This window comes from Homalodisca vitripennis, unplaced genomic scaffold (assembly GCF_021130785.1).
Source record: "Homalodisca vitripennis isolate AUS2020 unplaced genomic scaffold, UT_GWSS_2.1 ScUCBcl_787;HRSCAF=3502, whole genome shotgun sequence".
NCBI lineage: Eukaryota > Metazoa > Arthropoda > Insecta > Hemiptera > Cicadellidae > Homalodisca > Homalodisca vitripennis.
In genome coordinates, this window is record NW_025776917.1 from 97578 (window position 1) to 107500 (window position 9923).

A 9923-nucleotide genomic window follows, 5' to 3' on the forward strand; every position below is an offset into this window, starting at 1 on the left:
ATGTTGACTTGAGAAACATTCTAGATCTTCGAAGAAACAGGTGCTGTGGCAAGCTTATCATACTTTTATCACACAAGGGCTTAATACACCGTTATCAACGATGTATCAACGTTTTTACTAGGATATGATCCAAAGACAAAAGCCGTCTTTCAGGAAGTTTTATACATATGTAAATCAGGCAACATTACAATAATACTATGGTTATTAAACCTCTGAGTGGATTAAACATGAAGGATGAACTTTTGTGATAAACAGTCACCAACAGCAACTGTAAATTACAAAGATACGTAGAGACAAATGAATCAAAATTAAATGCTAGATTACAGCCATGTTGGAAGGGAAAGGATTCTTGTCTTGGTACAAGAAGACGGAATACATTGCAGTAATGGAAAGTTTCTTTTCCACAAATTACTCTTTTTAGTAATTTCTAATATCTTCATGTTTGAATCCCAGCTTAAACTGTCTTATATATTTACTACTTAATTTGAATTGAGATAATAATTTCTACTTAGGCTAGTACTGATCTATGAACGGTTATTTAGTTAAGCGTTAGGGATGGTTATGACTTGAGGGGAAAACAAATGTAATTCTTCTATAACTATCTTTATCACTCTCCGCAAGATATTTCGATAATGAACTAACACATGGATTTGAAAATGTATATGCAGCTCCCTTCTACATAAGCATTAAAGAGTTAATTACTGGAACAACTACGACTTTTACTTTACCCTGCTATGAATCCCAATTCAATGTAGATTAAACCACAGAAAGAAATTTGCTCCTCCAGGAATCCTACCCGTTATTTGGGTTATTTAAACATTATTTATTTTGTCATATAATTTGTTTCAGGGTCAACTTATGTTATATCCCTATAAAAATAAGTAGCAATTAATAAAACGTGCATTGCAATAGCAAGTCATTGCAGTGTAATAACCAAAAAATATGCGTTGCCATTAAGTTTCAGAAATAAATCAGAAATGAGTAATTACATGTAGATACAAATTTCAAAAACTTACAAACATGAACAGGTACCAATTTGAAACGGACACCTAGGGAAGGTTAATATTTTAAATGATTGTGTAAATCGTATGGTAAAGATGTCTGCTAAGCTTAACGATTTATCTTAAATCGTTCATGAGATAATATATTTTGTTAAAAAACACTTTTAGAGAGAGTTAATTTGAAACTAAAGTGTTTCGACATAGACACTATGTTGTGTCTATGTAAGACACAATATAGTGTATTATTTGTTATTTTACGTCCTACAAATTATAGTAAAATTTATCAAAGGTTTAAAGACATCCTGTATGTTATAATATAGTTATATTTGTTAGAAAAGTATGAAAGGCTGCAGACGCGATGTGGTTATAATAAACGAGCTGTTGAACAATTTCACAGGTACTTCCATACCCGTGTCATTTCCCGCTCGCTGACACAATTTAAAACCTAATCTCCACAAGACCCGGCTTTTCCGCGCTCTATATTACCATTATTTTGTTTTTGTAAGATGGAAATATAAATTTAATTTTCAAAATAAACATAAATTTCATGTTAAACCATTTTAAATTCATATTGAAATACATTTTTATTAGTAAAATTATTGCAGATTATTCGTAAAAGGTACCAAACACATTCGAACCTTCTTACTTAGTGCAAGAGCGTTCTTAAGAGATTATTAATGAAGAAGCTGGAAATTTTTGCCAGACTGTTCAAAAGATATCTTGAGATCAAAATAATTTATAGATTTAATATTTTGAATGCTTTTGAAGCTTTCACATCTATGTAATCAACGTCATTTTGTATTATGATGCACTAGTCTATTAAATTTGGTTTGAGCCAATATGTTGCCAACAATATGAGCCAATATACTTTCAAGTTATTCCTATGGGTATCCATGATTGTAATGATGTAATAACAGAATAAATAAATTTTCTACTTTTAAACTGTGTACCATAATATGGCATATAAACATAGTAATAAAAATTTTTCTGATTAAAATAGCTACGTATTTAAAAGTTTACGTGTAACCTCAGTGGTTTGTTAAAGCATCAAATACTTTTGCTCCTGCTGATATAGTTCAAGATCTCATAATTATATGCTTATAGTAATAAAAATCACACACAATGTATAACTTTATACAATTACTATTCTGGGATACATAGTATAGACTCAAAATGTCCTCCAACACCCATAATTAAGATGACAAATTTACTTACAATTTAAAGGTTTGGACGAAATATTCCGCACGAAATGTCAGGTCTAAATTAAAGATTATTTAAAATGTATTTATTTTTTTAACACTCTTCAAACATTTGCTATTGACCTTTTGCTATTGACATTTGCAAATTACAGATTTGCATGAAATTTTTTCGTGAAATTTCGTAGCAGTTTCACTGTAACAAATATTTCTAGTATAAAATAATACCTATATAAAAAAAAAACGCCAATGGAATAATAAAATACATTATTACAGCTACAACGTGTTTATGACTACTTAAGTACGTGGTCAGTTCTTCTCGAAAAGAAAATGATTCATAGGCCTGATCCCAGATCCAAGTATGTGGATATCCAAAAATATTTCTTACGGTAGGTACCAATTATTTTCGTTAAAAGGTTATGGTAATTTCTCATTAAACATTTTGCACGCCAGCACAACACATTTTCCTAATGTTTAGTATAATTATACTATTGGATTTCTTAGCATGAAAAAAGTCGTGTCTTATTAGTATATATTTTTAATACTCTCTATATTCATCGAGGGTTCTAGATATTCAGCAATAATTTAATTTAAGAATTATACCGCAAATGCGATATTCATGTTCGTTCAATGTCAGTAGTTTACATAGAGTGTTATACAAAAACTATTGTTTAAATAACGTTTATAAATCATGTAGATGATTAAATAAAACTTTTGTGACAGTTAAAATTGAAGTTGTATTGAATAAAAGAGAACAACTCACAATATTTCAGCCTGCGTATGGCTGTTATTAAATATATAATAACATTTTATATATTTGTTCATAATTATTGTACGTACTTTCATTATCTAACATTTTCAATATAGAATTTTTGTATTTAAACCGTAATGCCCTTCAACGCTACAACGATAAACTAATACTCATAGTTACATACAATACTTCAAGCCGTTTGATTAAATATAACGAATAGTAACAATTTACTATGACTTTTAATTACCAGTTACGATATAGTAATAAAGTGTAAACAATATCATTGGAAATAAATCATTTCAAGCCCTGCAGTATTTAAATTGTGTGTGTTTTTACTGTCAGTGACATTTCTTGTGTAGAGCGAAATCTAAATATTTTCGTTTCAATTCAGTTACATTCTTTACATTTCCTCTCCAAATGTCTTTTGCCTCGTTATTTATATACTTCATAAATTCTTTGCACGCTTCTCATATCTCAACAAGAATTCGTAGTATTGTACCAGTATTGTGCATTGTATCAGTGAGTTGGTATTTTACTTTTCCTCTTGAATTTTCTCAACAAGAACGTATAAATATTGATACCACACTTATTTATAAGAACGAAAAAATAATAATTAATAAAAAGTATTAGTGTACCTGCAACAATAATTTATCCGGAGGTATATCCGAATTGCTACAAGGAATTCAGGATTTCTATATAAAAATAATTGCCTTTTCATCTAGCCGAGTGTCAACAGAGTAGTGCATATGTGAATACTTTTTTAAAACAGTCAAGTTTCTTGCATTGCTGCTTCATAGTTTTTTATATGATATATGCTCTCTCCCTCAAACCAATTTATAGTTTTACATCTTATGTTATTAATTTCGGGATATACTTTATTAAGCAAAATGAGCGATAATCTTGAACGTAATTTACCAGAACAAAAAGATTCCCATTGTCTAATGGTAAATTTATTTACCATCGACTTTTAAATTCCCAAATAAAAATTTCTACCAAATATTCTGCAAAATGCCTATTATCATGACTAGGGAAAGAAACTCCCATATTAGTTTTAATTTATAATTTATCATAAAGCTTTGTTGAGCCAAGTTCACGTGGTATTAAAAATATTTAATTTAAAAAATCTTAAGCTTTCAAATGTATAATTAATGTATATTTACTTTAACCATGGATTAATATTAGAAATGGATCTTACGGTAAAAACAATAATACATTTTGAAACATAACAGTCATATTAGCAATATTAAATTTATCAATAAGTACTATTAAAGGATAAATAATTAGTTCCTACAGGTTCATGCACAATATTTAATTCAACAGTGTTATTCATAAATTAATAGTAAAAAAAAAACAAATCAATCTTTCACTCGGTATTTCTTAAAAAATTGTATTTGATGTATGCCCTCCGTACGTAGTGACAAAAAATATTTTCAATATATATATATATATATATATATATATATATATATATATAAAATTTTTTTAAATCTCTCAATTGTAAAAATAGCCTCTACTCACATATTTTTTATATTTCTCTATTTAAAACTTACCTTATCGATTTGGTTTAAAAATACTAAGGATTTAATCTAGATGAAATGAGGTACCTACGAATTCTTTACAATGTTACTCACATTGGAATAATTTCATTTTAGTAAATGTTTGTTTTCATAGTCTCTCTGATAAAAGGAATGTCATCATGCTGAGCGTGATATCTTAGATTTTTTAGATCACAATCAATCTGTTATGTAACATTAAAAACTAACACGAAATCTTCTGAGAACATTTGGAAAGCTGGTCTTTATTGAAGCGATTTATAAAGCTATTTTTGTAAAAAAGTTTTTAACACCTAACGTAGCGCGCTGAGAAGCGTCTGATAAAAATAATTGATAAGTATTATTTATCATATTTTTTTATTTTTATTTGGTTCAAAGTGATTCAAAATATAGTTAAATAATAGTGAAACCAATTATAGGGTAGTTAGGGCTTAACAGTCTGCCAGTTTAGTGTATGGAATAAAATTGGATTATTTTATAATCAACATTACTTACATACGTTACTATAAGCTACTGATATTTAGTTTTTAATACATATTGTTTTATCAAAAACATTTTAACCATACATTTTAGAAAATGAAATCTAAAATTATTAAGCTTGAATTTATGATATCGAAAACACATCAGTTGGTTTATCTAGGTGGCAAATCAATAAAAGTGTAGTTTCACTAAAATTTGCATTAGCCAGATAACAAATGTTCAGAATAATATTAAATCGTATTATAAAGAAAGCTACAAGATCTAAAAAATTCATAAATAGACAAAAAAGAAAAGTACATGTAAATAAGTACTTATAATACTTAATTTGGAGAGAAAAACATTCCAAATAGTTTTGAAATTACCACATAATAATCTAACATTAACATTTTTTACCCCTCAGAAAGTAACTATTAACGCAAATTTTAAAACTAAATACATAACTAGTAATTTTTAATGAAGCAGGTATATAAGAATCAAACCAAAAGTAACATCTGCAAATAGATATGGTTTAGGTTGATAACAGAAGTCATAATTCCTAATTATGCTATATCATCATTAGTCATTCGTAATTAAACTGCTACGAAATTTGTGTTCTTCTAAGTAGAAACCAACTTTCAATTCAAACCTTTAGAAGCAATGTTTTTACATGGTTAATTAGTGTTTATAAAATATTTATGGTAATGGACTGTAATATTTTATATCACAAGAAGGTATGATGTAATCGTGGATATTTTTTGATAAAATATTTCGTAATCGAATCTGTTTTCCTTTGAAGTCGGAATAAACGAGCTCCCGAGAAGACACGGTTGTGCACTTGGCGAGTGAGATAATACTCAAAGCAGGGCTAAACCGTATTCTTTTCTTTTAGCTTTTACAAAGTGATATGTTATTGTAACAAGCTTTTGCCGAAAGCACTGAAGATTTAAACATTACATTATGTGATAACTATTCTGATAAAACTTAAAAAACACATTGTTCATTCGGAAACAATGTAAAGATTTTGTTTAGAACTTCGTCGTCGACAAATTTTATTGGATCTGTTTAAAACTAACGTCCAGCATCCAGGAGTCAAGTCTGTGGCTGTGTCAGATCTCAGACACTCTACTAAGCGGAAACGAAATAGAGCTGGTTTTTAAAATAAAAGGAAAAGCATAAAATCAATAATTTACATACTTATCCAAAATAATTTATTTAATTCTGTCCTCATATTATAAATGCAAAATTTTCTGATCGAGGCCCAAGTTTCAGTAAATTATCTGCTTGAAAAATATACTTATTCTAAGTAAAATTATTCGACCACAATAGATTTACATTAAAGTTGTACTGAAAATATTTTTATAACTATTAATTCCATTGTAGAAGTATCTAGGGTTTAGTTTTTTATTCCAAGTTACGATTTATTTTCTTCTCAGATATAATCGGTGCACATTAGTGAGGGACTTCACATAATTATAAACATTGGTCTACTGCTATATATTAAATTCCTAGTTTCGATGACTTTGTTGGGATATATGAAAGGCAAGTATCTACTAAGGGTCAGTTTTAGTTTGTTTTATGACATTATATTTAAAATTTGTTATGTATAATTAACATTGAAGTCTGTAAATTTTAAAAGTACCGTTTTCGTAAAAATAACTAATAAAATGTTTGAAAAATAATTAGCATAAACTTATATCTATTTCAAATTTCAATCGTTAAATTTAGGATTTACTGCTAACATGGAACAATTCATTAATCTTTTGTTGAAATTAATTATCTCAAAAATAGTTTTAAACAATCTTAAATGATTTATCGTTTAGTCATAATGGTCGTTGATTTGTCAAACTTCCTCTAATCCCTGTATAGCTTCACCCACTTCAATTAATATTACGGGTTACTGTGAATTTCTAACAGTCAGTTTTACAATCTGTACAACATGGCTCTCTGCACAAGGTCAAAATATTTTAAGAGCATAATTTTAATAAGAAAAATTTTGTTTTAATTTTAGTACGCTCATTTTGGTCCTTTTTATTCTCAAATCTGTAGACATTGTCTGCTAAATCTATGGTATTATACCTTAATATCATGAGTTAATTATACCTGAAGAAGGTATGTTACCATTTTTGTTACATATAACGATACAAACTGTCCAAAATATATCCGTAATATTTTTTGTTAATTAATTAAATTGCCGGAGATATATGTTTTTATAATCTATAATGTCGTATTGTAAATACCAAATGAAAGCTAAATAAAATTAATTGGTGAAATGAATTGATAACAATTATAACGATTTCAATATTACGCAATATATTTTCATTTCATATAGGACTTTCTCACTCCAACTTCTTGGTCTATTTTTAAGTTTTATCAAAATCTCTAACCGTTCATTAGCTTCAAGAAACAGTGATATAACAGTTAACCTTGACCTAGAGAAGCAATATCACCTTGCATCGTCTGGGCAGACCAATAAACTGTAATTAAAATGTTCTCTCTGTTACGTCTAGAGCACTTCTCGATGTGTATCAAAAGCTCTATCCGTTCATTAGCTTCGTGAAAACATTGGTATAACAGTTAACCTTGACCTAGAGAAGCAATATCACCTTGCACCGTCTGGGCAGACCAATAAACTTTAATTAAATGTTCTCACTGTTACGTCCAGAGCCCTTCTCGATGTGTATCAAAAGCTCTATCCGTTCGTTAGCTTCGTGAAACATTGGTATAACAGTTAACCTTGACCTTAAGAAGCAATATCACCTTGCAACGTCTGGGCAGACTAATAAACTTTAATTAATTGTTCTCACTGTTACGTCTACAGCCCTTCTCGATGTGTATCAAAAGCTCTATCCGTTCATTAGCTTCGTGAAACATTGGTATAACAGTTAACCTTGACCTTAAGAAGCAATATCACCTTGCAACGTCTGGGCAGACTAATAAACTTTAATTTAAAGGTCTCACTGTTACGTCTAGAGCCCTTCTCCATTTGTATCAAAAGCTCTATCCGTTCATTAGCTTCGTGAAACATTGGTATAACAGTTAACCTTGACCTTAAGAAGCAATATCACCTTGCAACGTCTGGGGAGGACTAATAAACTTTAATTAAAAAGGTCTCACTGTTACGTCTAGAGCCCTTCTCGATTTGTATCAAAAGCTCTATCCGTTCATTAGCTTCGTGAAACATTGATATAACAGTTAAAACTTGACCTAGAGAACCAATATCACCTTGCAACGTCTGGGCAGACCAATGAACTTTAATTAAATGGCCTCACTGTTACGTCCAGAGCCCTTCTCGATGTGTATCAAAAGCTTTAACCGTTCATTAACTTTATGCGTCACTGATATAAGGTACTATTACCATCTAAAATTATAAATAACATCTGGGTTGCATCATGTCTAATAAGTAAGGGCATGTTTAATAATTTTATTAAAAGTAAGGGCATTAAAAAAATTTAGTTTTTACGAAATAACTTATTATTATATAAACACTAAATGTTTCCCGCGACTTCGCACGCTTTACGTAAGTCTTGGCCATGTATTTGCACTTCTGGTTCAAGTGCATTATATTTCTAACACCGATGTAGAGTTTGTCTTGTTGTCATGATCAAGAAAATCTGTATATACTTGTAAAGCCGTCTAACAGTCAAGCTTTAAGTACAACCATATATTTATCATAAAGACAAACAAATATTCTAACTTAGAGGCCTTCAAATAGTCTTTGGGGGGGTGGCAATGTTAATATACGTTAAACTGTCTCGTAATTGCAGTTGATAATGTGCAGGCGCTTTAAAAAACTTGTATCTTTTGCAGCGCCCGCCTGGTGGTAAGTTAGATCATTGGGCATAATATATATAAACCTTCTCGGGGGAAATGGGAAAAACTACATATACATACAAATTCTCATAATGATCGGACAAATAGTTTACGATTCTATAAAGGACAAACACACAAACATTAATTTATATATATATAACAGTAAAATAAAAACTCCATAGAAAAGATTATTATGTTTTAAAGTTACTGTACAATGATTAGTTCTGTTATACATGCAAGGTGTTTGCATATAAACACGGTGTATTTTATATTTTTATATGTATTTATACCCAAATGGAACAGTTATGGAAAATTAAATAGATATAAATAGTTATTTATGGTAAATTTCTAATTTATTTGTGTTTTTAAGTATTTGATTATTAAATATAATTATTATGAATAAAAGTTAACTTACACTATTTTATTTACATTTTTTTCTAATTAAAAATCATTTTATAGAAAATCCTAAAACACTGTCTTGAAATTGTTTTATTGTGTTGTTAGTATCCACTTTAATAACGTGGTTAACATTAACCTATAAACCTCTTGAGCTAATCCTATTTCAGTTTTTGATACGTCTTGGCGTAACGTAATAAAAACCACTTATAGTGTACGATTAAACTACCAAATACCAAATACCAATACGAAATAAAAAGTTTATGAAATTTTTATTACTTCAACTTCAGAAATATGTGGGCTGGTAAACAATGATATATTTACTGTACTTTAGCATTAAACTACGGAGTAAGCAAAAACTTTACATTGACAAGAGCCTATTAAATCTGTTGATTTTTAACGAAGACTTATACGAAATTGATTAAGAAGTTTAGTTTTTTTATGACTCATAATAACATGAAGTTTATAAAAATCTTGAATTTATTTGCTTAGTGGTTTTTGGTAAATTTAGACCAGAATTTTATTTAAAAATTAAATAATTAAAAATTTTTAGACTGTAAATAACACATAAAAGTAACAGTTGAGTATAGTTCTTAATTTCAATAACGATGATTAAAACACTAGCAATCTTGAAGTTTTTCTCGTTACACATGACGATCGGAAAATAGCCGAAAAATCTGTACAGTCGCACATTTCTGTAACTTGGAGGATACACTTGAAACACAAAAACGTATATCTTATGTAAACAGACTTGAAA